The sequence below is a fragment of the Sapajus apella genome, unplaced genomic scaffold, assembly GCF_009761245.1.
Source record: "Sapajus apella isolate SASKATOON/1434 unplaced genomic scaffold, GSC_monkey_1.0 scaffold48, whole genome shotgun sequence".
Taxonomy (NCBI): Eukaryota; Metazoa; Chordata; class Mammalia; order Primates; family Cebidae; genus Sapajus; species Sapajus apella.
In genome coordinates, this window is record NW_022436988.1 from 4636194 (window position 1) to 4651081 (window position 14888).

Below are 14888 nucleotides of genomic sequence, written 5' to 3' on the forward strand. Positions count from 1 at the left end.
CCCCGCCTCAGCCTCCCAAACTGCTGTGATTACAGGTGTGAGCCACCGCACCTGGCCTGTTTGTTTTGCGACAGACCCTCAGTCTGTCTCCCAGGCTGGAATGCAGTGGTACGATCTTGGCTCATTGCAGCCTCGACCTCCCAGGCTCAGGTGATCCTGCCAAAGTGCTGGGACTGCAGGCCTGTGCCACCGTGCCCATTGATTTTTTAATTTTTTGTAGAGTTGGTGGTGTTAGTATGTTGTTCAGGCTGGTCTTGAACTCCTGGGCTCAAGCAATTCTCTCCCCTTGGCCTCCCAAAGTGTTGAGATTACAGGCATGAGCCATCAAGCCTGGCCACTGGCTGTCAAAATTGACTCCTCAGCCGGGCACAGTGGCTCTCGCCTGTAATCCCTGAACTTTGGGAGGCCAAGGTGGGGGATCACCTGAGGTCAGGAATTCAAGACCAGCCTGGCCAACATGATGAAACCCCATCTCTACCAAAAATACAAAAAATTAGCTGGGCGTGGTGGTGCATGCCTGTAATCCCAGCTACTCAGGAGGCTGAGGGAGAATCACTTGAACCCACCAGGAAGAGGTTGCAGTATGCCAGGATTGTGCCATTGCACTCCAGCCTGATGACAGAGCAAAACTCCATCAAAAAATAATCATAACAGGCCGGGCGCAGTGACTCACGCCTGTAATCCCAGTACTTTGGGAGGCCGAGATGGGTGGATCACGAGGTCAGGAGTTCAAGACCAGCCTGGCCAACATGGTGAAACCCCATCTCTATTTAAAAAAAAAAAAAAATCATAACAATTGACTCCTCACTGATAAGTGGGGAAATTACAGTTTGAGGCTGTAATTGATAGGGTGTTCTTTAGGCGTGTATAACGCCCCTAGCGTGTTAAACTTGAACAAAGTCTGTTCTTGTACAAAGTCTTGTAACCCGGTTAACGCTGACTCACTGAGGTGCGCAGAACCACGGAAAATCCCCACCAGACAGAGGGGGGAACCAATTTTCACCCTGTTAGCCCCAGAAGCTGGAGCTCCATGACACAGAACAGCCTCAGCAAGTCTGCATGAGATGAACAGAGTCTTCCACCCTCCTGATGTGCCCAAGTGCAAACATGTCACTGGCCCCTGGCAACACACAGTTCTATGCCCAAAAAGCTGAAGGAGCACATCCTCATATACCAAGAACACTTTTTTGTGTGTGTGAGATGAAGTCTCGCCCTGCTGCCCAGGCTGGAGTGCAGTGGTGCAATCTCAGCTCACTGCAACCTCCACCTCCCGGGTTCAAGCAATTCTCCTGCCTCAGCCTCCTGAGTAGCTGGGATTACAGGCACGCACCACCACACCTGGCTAATTTTTGTATTTTTAGTAGAGATGGGGTTTTACCATGTGAGTCAGGATGGTCTCCATCTCTTGACCTCGTGATCCACTCACCTTGGCCTCCCAAAGTGCTGGGATTACAGGTGTCAGCCACCACACCCAGCCAACACTTTTTATTTTTTGAAATGGAGTTTCACTTCTGTTGCCCAGGCTGGAGTGCAGTGGCACAATCTTGGCTCACTGCAACATTCGCCTCCCAGGATCAAGAGATTCTCCTGCCTTAGCCTCCAGAGTAGCTGGGATTACAGGCGCACACCACCATACTCAGCTAACTTTTGTATTTTTAGTAGAGACGGGGTTTCACCATGTTGGCCAGGCTGGTCTCAAACTCCTGACCTCAAGTAATCTGCCCACCTTGGCCTTCCAAAGGGCTTGGATTATAGGCGTGAGCTTCCGAGCCGGACCAAAGAACACTATTTGCAGCTAATTTTAAAATGGAAAAGCCTGTGGCATTCTGAAAGGCAGGAGAGGTGTGCTCTGATCTGTTATATGCAGCTCCCTGGCTGGCCCACATGGGAGCTGGAAGCTGGAAAGGCTGCAGGACATAATCATAGTCTACTGTGATGTGAGGTTAAAATGACGTGGACACACTGAAACAAACACTCCAAAGTCCACTTCCAGAGATTATCAGAGAAATCTACTACACATTCCCACAAGAATGTTCATCTCAGCCTTGTTCACGATATTCAAAGTGTGGAAGCAAATCTCCGGGGGCAGGGGTTGGTTAAATAATGATACATCAGTATGTTGGAAGACCATATATCCCTAAAAATAACATGTTCTGGAAGAATAGTTAATAACATTAAATGTAAAAGCCAAATTACCAAAGAGTAGTGTAGAGACCATCTCATTTTATTAAAGGTGTGAGAGAGAAAGAGAAAGAGGAAGCACTTTGGGAGGCCAAGGCAGATGGATCATGCGAGGTTGGGAGTTCGAGACCATCCTGACCAACATGGAGAAACCCCATCTCTACTGAAAGTACAAAAAGTTAGCCAGGTGTGGTGGTGCATGCCTGTAATCCCAGCTACTTGGGAGGCTGAGGCAGGAGACTCGCTTGAACCTGGGAAGTGGAGGTTGTGGTGAGCCGAGATCGTGCCATTGCACTCCAGCCTGGGTGACAAGAGCGAAACTTTGTGTGAAGAAGGAAAGAAGCAAAGAAGGAAAAAAAAAAGAAAGAGAGAGAAAAGAGAAAGAGGAAATATGTGTATGTATACAGAAAGACTGAAAGTAAATACACCCAAATGTTAATGTTGGTTATTTGGTGCCATTAAGGAGTTTCCAAACTGTTGACAACAAGTATTTCAGACTGGTTTTAAGTTTTATTTTACGTTTAGCTTTACTAATGCTACATGGAATTTGATTCAACCCTTCCAAGTTAGAAATGGTGAATCATCAAATTTCCTAACTTCCAGTAACTAGAATGAGGCCATCCACTGCATGGTTCCACTTTTGCTCCGTTCCTGGCCCACGGTCGTTGCAGAGTAAACACTTGCTGCGTGGCCACACCACCCTGCTCAGCGGCGAGCACCACGTGGTGAGCCATGGGGGCCTGGTTATCATCCTGGAAAGAGCCGGGAGCTTTTCTGCATGGGTGCTTTGCTGCCCGAAGTACTGAGATAAACAGCCATGGTACAGGCTCACTGGGAGTTCCCAACCTTAAATAAATGCTACTTAACAGACAGCAATATTGATAGCATGGTAAGTCAAACTAATAAGTATTTACACTAAGGATAAACATCAAGGAATGACCCAGTACCTTCTGAAACCACACACCGAGAGCTGCTGGCCTTCATGGCTAGTTTGAAACAGTCAAAGCTATCACCAGAATGAGGCAACCACGACTTTGCCACAGGACACATACATTGAGACGTTGCAAAAATGGTAAGTAATGGTTTTCAGAGATTGTGCAATTTTTAAATGATTACATTTATAGGATGACAGCGCATGCATTCTGTCAGGAGGTCTCATCCAGGCTAGTTACCAAATGCAAGTAGAGAAGATAAGACCCTCCCAGACAACACAGGTGACCCAGGGAGCCCGCCTGGGAGCATCCAGTGTGTCCCAAAGCTGCTTGGGCAGCTCACAGCCTGGGTCAACGCACTACTGCTGCAGACCAGATTCCTGAATTCCCATGTTCAGTGACTGCGGAGAAGAAGACATCTGTCCCCTGAGTCCCCTCGCCCTCCTGCCCTCACCCACCACCTTCTCGTTAGTTAGACTCGCTCTTTCCCAGACAGGAGGTGCCAGGGTTAGAAAGACAGGATCGACGGGCTTGATGGCAGATCCCAGGCTTCCCAAACGGAAAAGGAAACCCATTCATTAGAAGGACAGTTGACGTCAAGGAGTGGTGGGCTGCTGCCCCTGAGAGTGGGGCCGCTCTCCCAGGCAGGAAACACCAGGAAATCCTGAGCCAACAGCCCATGCCTCACTGCCTGTGATTCACTCCCTGAACCGAAAATCACAGAAACACAAGAGGAAGGCACCCCCCACCCTACGGTTTGCTTGCTGAGAGAGGGTCTCTCCCAAACACAGTGTTATTAGCAAATTCCAAAGGGAGGAAGTGGCCCACCTGCTGCCTCCAGAGACAAGAAACTGTACAGGGGAGCTCATCAGCTATTTGTGGGAGCCTGCTCTTTGTTCAGAGGAATGCAGCCCGCTTGCTGGAGCTGGAATGAAACTAACTGCCCAGTAGGTTCCCCTTGCCCGCTGCCCAGACGGAACTGATTTATCAAGACAGGAGCATTGCAATGGAGAAAGAGTAATTCACGCAGAGCCAGCTGTGCAGGAGACCAGTTCTCATATTACTCAAATCAGTCTCCCCAAGCATTCAGAGAGCAGCGTTTTTAAAGACAATTTGGAAGGTAGAGGGCCTGGGAAGTGGGGAGTGCTTACTGGTGAGGTTGGAGATGGAATCATAGTAGGTGGAAGTGAGGTTTTCTGGCTGTCATCTGTTTCTGGGTGGGACGGAGTAACTGGTTGTGCCAGATAACCGGTCTGGGCGGTGTTAGCTGATCCAGGAGTGCAGGGTCTGCAAAATATCTCAAGCACTGATCTGCGGTTTTACAATAGTGATGTTATCCCCAGGAGCAATTTGGGGAGGTTCAGACTCTTGGAGCTGGAGGCTGCATGGCCCCTGAACCGGAATTTCTAATCCTGTAGCTAATTTGTTAGTCCTGCAAAGACAGACTGGTCCCCAGGCAAGAAGAGGCCTTTGCCGGAAACGGCTGTTAGCAATTTTGTTTCGGAGTTAAACCATGAACGGAATTCCTCCCCAAAGTTAGTTGGGAAAGTTAGTTTGCCGACGCCCAGGTATGAACAAGGACAGCTTAAAGGTTAGAAGCAAGATGGGGTCAGTTAGGTCTGGTTTCTTTCACTGTCTTAATTTCCTCAGCTACAATTTTGCAAAGACCGTTTCAAAACCCTCCCTCTCCCTCTATTCTTCCCCTTGGTCACATGTCCAACCTCACCAGCCTGGCCTTCTCTCAAGCCCACGTCCTACTCAGGATCTTTTTTATTTTTTTTTTGAGACGGAGTTTCGCTTTTGTCGCCCAGGCTGGAGTGCAATGGTGTGATTTCAGCTCACTGCCACCTCTGCCTCCCGGGTTCAAGTGATTCTCCTGCCTCAGCCTCCCGAATAGCTGGGATTACAGGTGCCCACCACCACCCACAGCTAATTTTTTTGTAGTTTTAGTAGAGACAAAGTTTCTACTAAAGGATAGTAGAATGTAGGTCAGGCTGGTCTTGAACTCCTGACCTGAGGTGATCCACTCGCCTTGGCCTCCCAAAGTGCAGGGATTGCAGGCTGAGCCACTGTGCCTAGCCCCCCTCAGCATCTTGACATCTGCTCTTCCCTCTGCTCAGAAGCACCTTCCCCCAGCTCATCTCATCCTGAGCTGTGTCCAAACGTCCCCTTCCCTAGAAACAGCTTCCCAACCTGGAAACCCTGATTTTAGTTTCTTCTTCTTCCTTATAGGGACTGAATGGTTTGCTGTGGTGTGTTTTGTCTCTCCGTCTCATCAGAATGCGAGCTCATGAATCTCTGCGTGCTGTGGGCACAGTGAAGAGCATCTGGCCCCAGAACACATGCTGGAGTGCGGACTGCACACGGACGGAAGGCAGCGAGCTCTGGAGCCTCCCAGCTGGAAAAGGGAACCACAGTGGTCTCGCTTTTCCACCAATGGTGGGGACAAGGGTGGCTTGGCCTCCTGGGGAGACCTCTGACCCGCTGTTTGCTACCAGTTTGCAAGCCTGGAAGCTCAGCCCACCTTTTGGAGCTAGCTTCCCAGAGCCCCAGGTCTCCCCGCAGGCCCCAACCCTTTTCCTGTCTTCATCCCTCCGACACCTCCCCAAGTTCCAATCTCCCTGCTAAGCTGTGACTCTGATCTTTCCCAGTCCCTGATACCGTTCCCACCAAAGCTAGGCCCTAACCCCAGCCCTCTCTGGCATAGAACACACTTCTCTTCCCTCCAAGCAGACCTCAGCGTATATTTTTGTTTTGTTTTGTTTTTTTGGAGACAGTCTCACTGTGTCATCTGGGCTGGAGTGCGATGGTGCCATCTCGGCTTGCTGCAACCTCTGCCTCCTGGGTTCAAGCAATTCTCATGCCTCAGCCTCCTGAGTAGCTGGGATTATAGGTGCCCGCCACCACATCCGGGTAATTTTTTGTATTTTTAGTAGAGATGGTGTTTCGCCATGTTGGCCAGGCTGGTCCTGAACTCCTGACCTCAGTTGATTCACCCACCTCAGCCTCACAAAGTGCTGGGATTACAGGCATGAGCCACCATGCTCGGCCTAATTTTGTTTTGTTTTTTTCTGAGACAGAGTCTCACTCTGTCACTCAGGCTGGAATGCAGTAGCATGATCTCGGCTCACTGCAAACTCTGCCTCTTGAGTTTGAGAAACTCTTGTGCTTCAGCCTCCCCAGTAGCTGGGATTACAGGGGTGCACCACCACCCCCTGCTAATTTTTTTTGTATTTTTATAGAGACGAGGTTTCACCATATTGGCCAGGCTGGTCTCGAACTCCTGACTTCAAGCAATCTGCCCCCCTCAGCCTCCCAAACTGCTGGGATTACAGGTGTAAGCCACTGCGCCCGGCCAGCATATGTTTTCTTAAAGGACAAATGGTAAATATTTTAGGCAAGGAGCGGTGGCTCCAGCCTGTAATCCCAACACTGGGAGGCCAAGGGGGAGGATGGCTTCAGACCAGGAGTTTGAGACCAGCCCGAACAACATAGTGAAACCCCATTTCTGCAAAACACAGATTTTTAAAATTAGCCAAGCCTGGTGGCTCATGCCTGTGGTCTCAGTTACTTGGGAGGCTGAGGTGGGAGGGTCACTTGGGCCTGGGAGGTTGAAGCTGCAGTGAGCCATGATCACACCACTACACTCCAGCCTTGGTGAAGGACTGTCTCAAAAAAGGCAAACAAACAGAAAACCCCACACCAATAAATAAATAAATATTTTCTACTGTGTAGACCAGATGGTCTTGGTGGCAGCTACTCAGCTCTGGCGTGAAAGCAGCCACAGGCTATATGAACAAGCCTGGCTCGCTCCAATAAAACCTTATATACAAAAATCGTCCTGGCCGGGCGCGGTGGCTCAAGCCTGTAATCCCAGCACTTTGGGAGGTCGAGGCGGGTGGATCACGAGGTCAAGAGATCGAGACCATCCTGGTCAACATGGTGAAACCCCGTCTCTACTAAAAATACAAAAAATTAGCTGGGCATGGTGGCGCGTGCCTGTAATCCCAGCTACTCAGGAGGATGAGGCAGGAGAATTGCCTGAACCCAGGAGGCGGAGGTTGCGGTGAGCCGAGATCGCGCCATTGCACTCCAGCCTGGGTAACAAGTGCGAAACTCCTCTAAAAAAAAAAAAAAAAAAAAAAAAAAAAAAAAAAAAAATCATCCTCCAGCCAGTGCCCCATACTTGGCCAACTACTGGATTAGAAAACAGCTTTCTGCTGTGCACAGTGGCACATGCCTATAGTCTCAGCTACTTGGGATGCTGAGGCAGGAGAATCACCTGAGCCCAGGAATTCTGGCCGTCAGGTGTTCACACTAAGTTCAGCATCAATATGGTGACCTCCCCATCCCCCCCGCCAGGTTGCCCAAGGTGAACAGACCCAGGTGGGAAACGGGACAGGTAAACATTCCCGTGCTGATCAGTAAGGGGATCGTGCCTGCAAATAGCCACTTGCACCCCAGCCTGAGTGACAGAGTGAAACCCTGGGTTTTTTCTTTTTTATTTTTCTTTTTGAGATGGAGTCTTGCTCTGCCGCCCAGCCTGGAGTGCAGTGTTGCGATCTTGGCTCACTGCAGCCTCCGCCTCCCGGGTTCAAGCAATTATCCTGCCTCAGCCTCCTGAGTAGCTGGGAGTACAGGCGCACGCTGCCACGCCGGCCTTTTTTGTATTTTTAGTAAAGATGGGGTTTCCCCATGTTGGCCAGGCTAGTCTCGAACTCCTGACCTCGTGATCCACCAGCCTCAGCCTCCCAAAGTGCAGAGCTTACGAGCACGAGCCACCACACCGGCTCTTTTTTTCTCTTTTTGAGAGAGAGTCTCAGTCACCCAAACTGGAGTGCAGTAGCATGATCTCAGCTCACTACGGCCTCCACCTCCTGGGCTCAAGCCATCCTCTCACTTCAGTCTGCCAAGTAGCCAGTACTACAGGCATGCACCATCACGCCAGGCGAATTTTTGTATTTTTTGTAGAGACAGGGTTTTGCCATGTTGCCCAGGCTGGCCTTGAACTCCTGAGCTCAAGCGATCCACCCATCTCGGCCTCCCAAAGTGCTGGGATTAGAGGCATGAGCCAGGGCACCCAGCCTGAGACCCTGTTCTTAAAGAAACAACAAAAAACAGATTTCCCCACAGCTGTAGCCACGTACCTGGCATGAGCGCTGCTAGACCTGTATGGCCCTAAAACTGGAAGAGATGAGGATTTCTGGGACTTGCAGCCTGAGCCTGTTGGAGCTGAGGGAAAGTGCAGAAGAGCCGAAAGTTGTAAAGAACAAATTTGCCAAACACAGAAGCTCAAATCAGCAACCTCCCCGTGCAGGGGTGGGAACCAGTCAAAGCTCTTCCATTCATCATTTCAACTTTTCAGTGTCGAAAATCTTGTCATCTGCAAAACAAAACACCTACTGCTCAATGGCTCTCTCGTCACAAAGAAGCCCAGGACGTTCTGGCATTTGATCAACAAGAAGCCAGAGCCCAGATTTCTGGAAATACCTTTTGGGCAGAGCATCCTGGTTTGTTTCTCTGTCACCGGTGAGAGATAAAAGCGGCTCTGGGTTTCAGGGGAATCTCAGGCTCTTGCGGCATGGCGGGTCGCCAGTGCCACAGCAGCAAGGAGCTGCAGGCCTCGAGAGCCAGCCGCCCACAGCATGGGGAACTCAGTGATGTCCTGGGAATACCAGGGTCCCCTGCCCCGCAGCTTCTCCCTGCCCAGCACCTACGGTGAAGTAGAGGAAGAGGCCAATGAGGTCCAAGAGGGAAGAGTCAGAGGGACAGGAAGATCTGGACTCTTCCTTCGGACCAGGCTTGGTTTATTTCCAGTCTCCTGGAATTTAGGAAAGAGACTCAAATTAAATCCCCAAAGTCCATAGACTTCCATGCCCTTTAGCTTGGGAGAGGCAGAGGCCAGGCTGAGTTGCTGCCTCAATGCCTGCAGACCCTGGCAGGGAAAGAAAGGAAGGGGAGGGCGGTCACCCTGGAGGGAGGGCCTGTGCTAACCTGGGAAGCCCATGCCCCATCCGAAGGGCCAATGGGGATGTGTTAGAACGTGGCCCACTGCCATCAGAGTGTCCCGTTTTTCCAAAGAAGGCTCCAGATTCAAATGTAGATACAAACTTTCCAGAAATTTTTTTTTTGAGATGGAGTTTAGCTCCTGTCCCCAGGCTGGAGTGCAATGGTGGGATCTCAGCTCACCGCAACCTCCACCTCCCAGGTTCAAGTGATTCTCCTGCCTCAGCCTCCCGAGTAGCTGGAATTACAGGCATGCACCACCATGCCCGGCTAATTTTGTATTTTTATTAGAGACGGGTTTCTCCATTTTGGTCAGGCTGGTCTTGAACTCCCAACCTCAGATGATCTGCCTCTCTCAGCCTCCCAAAGGGATTACAGGTGTGACCCAGCACGCCTGGCCCCAGATTTTTCATGTTCAAAATGTTTTTCTGAGCCGGGCACGGTGGCTCACGCTTGTAATCCCAGCACTTTGGGAGGCCGAGGCAGGTGGATCACGAGGTCAAGAGATCGAGACCATCCTGGTCAACATGGTGAAACCCCGTCTCTACTAAAAATACAAAAAATTAGCTGGGCATGGTGGCGTGTGCCTGTAATCCCAGCTACTCAGGAGGCTGAGGCAGGAGAATTGCCTGAACCCAGGAGACGGAGGTTGCGGTGAGCCGAGATCGAGCCATTGCACTCCAGCCTGGGTAACAGAGCAAAACTCCGTCTCAAAAAAAAAAAAAAAAAATGTTTTTCCTTGTGGGTAGGCAGCTGCTGCCTTCAGCAGCACACAGCACTCCGCATCTCTCTTTTGTTTTTCCCTGGCTGCTTCTTGCAGAGCAGGGCCAGTTCATAGGCACTGTGCCCAGAGTATCCTGCATCTTCTGGTCTATAAAAAAGAGAAGAAAAAAAAAAAAGGAAAAATGCCGCAGGTGAGACAGGAAGTCAGGGCATATTGCACCTTTTGAATGCTGACCTGTGGGGCTGTCTTACATATTTACAACTATGTTTTCCATTTGCAAAGTTCCACAAATGCCTGACCCACCTCCCACAGGTAGAATGAAATGGGTTCTTTTTGTTTGTTTTTCTTTTTTGAGAGTCTCACTCTGTTGCCCAGGCTGGAATGCAGCCTCCACCACCCCCATTCAAGAGATTCTTCCACCTCAGCCTTGTTAGTAGCGCCCCACCACTCCTGGCTAACTTTTGTATTTTTAGTACAGAAGGGGTCTCACCATGTTGGCCAGGCTGGTCTTAAACTCCTGACCTCAAGTGATCCACCTGCCTCGGCCTTTCAAAGTGCTGGGATTTCAGGCATGAGCTGCCCCTCCCAGCAAAGTGGGCTCTCCTTAGCTCAGCTCACAGCCACCTCAGCTGGAACTAGAAGCAGGGGGCTAAGGCCTTTGGGGGTGAGAGAGAGAGTGAAGTGGAAGTGAATAGGCAAAGGCAGTGGGCAGCGGAGGCCCAGGCACTTGGCACCTGGTCTGAGGCCATCCTCCCCCTTGGCCTCCCAGTGTTGGGATTACAGACGGGAGCCACCGCTCCTTGCCTAAAATATTTACTATTTGCCCTTTAAGGAAACATATGCTGGCTGGGTGCAGTGGCTCACGCCTGTAATCCCAGCACTTTGGGAGGCCGAGGGGGGCAGATTGCTTGAACTCAGGAGTTCGAGACCAGCCTGGCCAATATGGTGAAACCCCATCTCTACAAAAATACAAAATAAAATTAGCCAGCCGTGGTGGTGCATTGCTGTAATCCCAGCTACTCGTGAGGCTGAGGCAGGAGAATCTCTGGAACTTGGGCACCAGGAGCCTGCCCGTCCCCCAGCAGGCTCTCCCTGCCTCTGCCAACTCCTCGTCCACCCCTCACCCATGCATCCCGCTGAGTGGCCTGGAGGGAGAATGGAGGAGCCTGTGGAGGGGGTAACTCCAGGAGTCCCGTCAGCCGACCTGGGCACCAGCCTGAGCTCTGCCATGATCCGGCTGGGAGACCTCACACAGGGCAGGGACCTCTCTGGACGTCAGCTTCCCATCAGCCTACATGTGTTACTTCTTCAGGGACTCCCCCTTGGTTGTCCGGCCAATAGATTGGGTCTCCCCGTAATAGGCTCACATAGCTCCTGGGACTTCTTCATAGCATGCAGCACAGTCAGAATTAATCAATCCCGATATAATTCTGGAAGAGTCTTGTCCTTCTGGGAAAACATCTAAGCTCCATGAGATCCCAGACTGTTATATTTCTGGCACCTAACTCAATCCCTGACACATAGTAGGTGCTCAATAAACATCTACTCAAGGAATGAATGGTGGTGTAAAACGAGTGTTGTGGCCAAGCTCACAAAAAGAAAAAAAAGAAAGAAACGCTGACCACCACCAACCTGAGGCCCAGGGGGTATGGTGTGGGCAAGTGGGAGGGAGGGAGAAACATGTGGGTGCAGCTGCCCCAATTTCCCCTTAGACACCTTAAGAGTCTCACCTCCTTGTCCTTGGTGGAGGCTCCGACCTCATTCCTCCTAGCCCACTTCTCTGCCTTTGAAGCTGGTTCAGGATATCGGGAGCCAGAGAGAGGGTATTATTATTTTCTGTTTTATTCTTTGAGACGGTGTTTTGCTCTTGTTGCCCACGCTGGAGTGCAATGACTTGATCTCAGCTCACTGCAAGCTCCGCCTTCTGGTTTCAAGTGATTCTCCCGCCTCAGCCTCCTGAGTAGCTGGGATTACAGGCATGTGCCATCACGCCCAGCTAATTTTGTATTTTTAGAAAGATGGGGTTTCACCATGTTGGCCAGGCTCGTCTCGAACTCCTGACCTCAGGTAATCCACCAGCCTTGATCTCCCAAAGTGCTGGGATTACAGGTGAGAACCACCGTACCCGGCCTATCATTTTCTATTTGAACTTGCCCAAGAATCAGTGCACGGCAAAGTGCACACCAGGTGTGCGAGGCAGGGGCTTCCCAGAGGATGAGGGGTCAGAAGGAACCTGCATCCGGGCCGCAGGAGGTTGACCAGAGGCTGCAGGCACACCATGGTCATGAGGGGCACCTGCTCCGAGAATCCCCCAGGAACGTGCCCACCTGGCTCCAGCAGCCAGCCCGACTGGGGATTTGCAGAGCGGCTGGGACTGCTGCACTCACCTGGTCCCCCACCAGCTGCTGCCTGTCCAAGGCGCCTGAGCCCAGGACATTCCAAGAGGCATGTCTTCAGGAGTCAGCCTGGCCTCCTCACCCCTCCCGGGCTCCCCCCCTGGGCACTGCCTCAGCTGTGTGCCGCCCAGATGCTTCACCACAGCCTCACTTCCCAGAACTGCCCCGCTGCCCTGATGTCTGTTCCCGCAGCTGCTTCAGGGCAAATAGAAACTCTTCCCACCCCAGCCTCGGACAGAGCAGGGTTTGTTGGTTTGGGGTCAGAGGAGATATTGGCTAGGAGCTAACTCTCCTCACTCCCCACCCTCCGCTCCAAACTTGGAGCAGATGTGGATTCCTCTTTGACAAAGTGGGCAGACAGTTTCCTCCCCTTTCCACTGGGCCCCCGACATTTCATCCTCTGCACCCTCCTAGAGTCACCCCCACTCGCCCACTCACACCCTCTCAACACTCCCCAGGGCCCCCTCTGTAGGTGGAGGAATGGGCCCCCTGGGGCAGGGGTCCTGGCACTGGGGCCCAGCCCAAGCTCCCGAGGGACCGAGGAATCCGAGAAGGCGGCGGTGGGGAGGTGGGTGGGTCCCTCAAGTGTTTTCTTTCCCCTCCCCTCCTCGTAGTTTTTCTGGGAAATGCCAGAGGCTGGCTGGGCCTGGAATGTCAGGCTTGAAAGAACTCCTCCACTGCCTCTTAGACAGCGGAGCCACAAACCTTTTCATTAGCTCTGTGGCCCCTCCTGGCAGGAACAAAGGCCTGCAAACAGGAATGCCATTGTCCCTGCCTCCCTTGGCCTGCCCCTATCTGAAGCAGGAAAGGGAGGGCTCAGGGTCGACCTGGTCTGAGACCTGTGAACTCTTCCCCTGCTCCGGAAAGGCCATCTGGGCCATAGTCTTCCAGGCTGCAAGGTTAGTCCCATGGGGCATCCCAGTGGGTAAGGAAAGAAGCCGGGGACTGGTTGCAATGGCTCATGCCCGTAATCCCAGCCCTTTGGGAGGCCAAGACAGGTGGATCATGAAGTCAGGAGTTTGAGATCAGCCTGGCCAACACGGTGAAACTCTGTCTCTACTAAAAATACAAAAATTAGCCAGGCGTGGTGGTGTGTGCCTACAGTCCTAGCTACTCTACTCGGGTGGCTGAGGCAGGAGAATCCCTTGAACCCGGGCCACAGAGGTTGCAGAGAGCCGAGATCACACCACTGACTCTAGCCTGGGCAACAAAGCAAGATGCTGTCTCAAAAACAAAAAGAAGAAAGAAAGAAAAGAAGCCAGGGAGGCAGAACTGGGCACCTAGGTAGCCCAGACCTAGGTGCCAGGCCTCAGCCCCACGGGGCCACACTGGATCAGTGGGCAGGGCTTCCAGAAGGTCAGATGAGGGACAGGTCCCCCATCAACCACTCCACATTGGCCAAGAGAAAGGGGGCAGAAAGGAAGAGGCCTCCCCGCCTCCTCCCTTTGCCTCTAGACACGGACGCCCGACCTACAGCTCTAGAAGGGAGGGAAGCCAATTGATTTCCGCAGCGCAAGTGGGGCAGCCTAGCTCACACACAGAAGAGACGCAATCAATGGCAGGCCCTTGGCAGTCCAGCCCCGGCTGCCTCCTCGTGCTGTAGAATGCCCCGCAGTCTTAAAGACAGGGAGGCCTTGGGCTTGGCGTTTAGCAACCCTGTGGTCTGAGGCCAGCATCCTGACCCATCTGGCTGCAGATGCAGCCACCAACAATGGCAACCTCAGCATCCACCCCCCGGGCTGGGAAGCCTGTGTTCACCAAGCCACGCCACGGCTTCCCGCGACCACCCCGCGGCGCCAGGGTTCCTTCCCCTCTGCGAGATTTGGGGAAGGCTCAGCATCTGTCACACACCATGAGTAAGTGGAGCCCTGCAGGCGGCTGAAACCACTGTGTACTTCCCCTCCATCGTGAATGAATATCTTTATTATCTTTATGACCAAGCACCTTTGCCTGGAAATGGGATTCTGACTTCGCAGAAATTCTGCAAAGGGAGAGATTAGGAAAAGGCGAGAGTCTCCTAAATCCCTTGGACGGGAAATCAGGAGGGCGGAGCAGAGGGGCCAGATCTCCCCTCGACCTCCACCCAGTGGAGGGAAGATAAGCGCACGCCAGCCTGTGTCCTGGCCCCCGCATCTCTCTGCCGGGGTCCCTGCCTGGAAGTGGCTCTGGAAGTGTGCTCTGTAGAGGCCCAGGTGTCTCCTCCCACATTTCCAGAAGTGTTTTTGTCCTCATTCCCTTTGTCTTCAGACCAACAGGCCTGATCATCCACTCACATCCTCTATCCCATCTGTGTAGCTCCTGAGCCCTTCAGGGAAAACCGAAAAGCACTCCAAAAGAAAGCAGGTTGTGGTCTGTAAAAACAGGGGAAAAAGAAATCAACATCATCCTTGACTTACAGATTCAATGAGCACTTCCATTGTACCGGGTTCCAGACTTACAAAGAAAAAAATCAAATACAGTCCGTTTCCCCAAGATCCTCACTGGAGAAGTAGTCAGAACATTTAATGCAAAAATAGTTACCTGGAAGTTTAGAGTGTCTGCCTGCCTGCATTCCTTCCTTCCTTCCTTCCTTCCTTCCTTTCCCTCCTTCCTTCCTTCCTTCTTTCTTTCTCTTCCTTCCTTTCTTTCTTTCTTTCTCTTTCTTTCTTT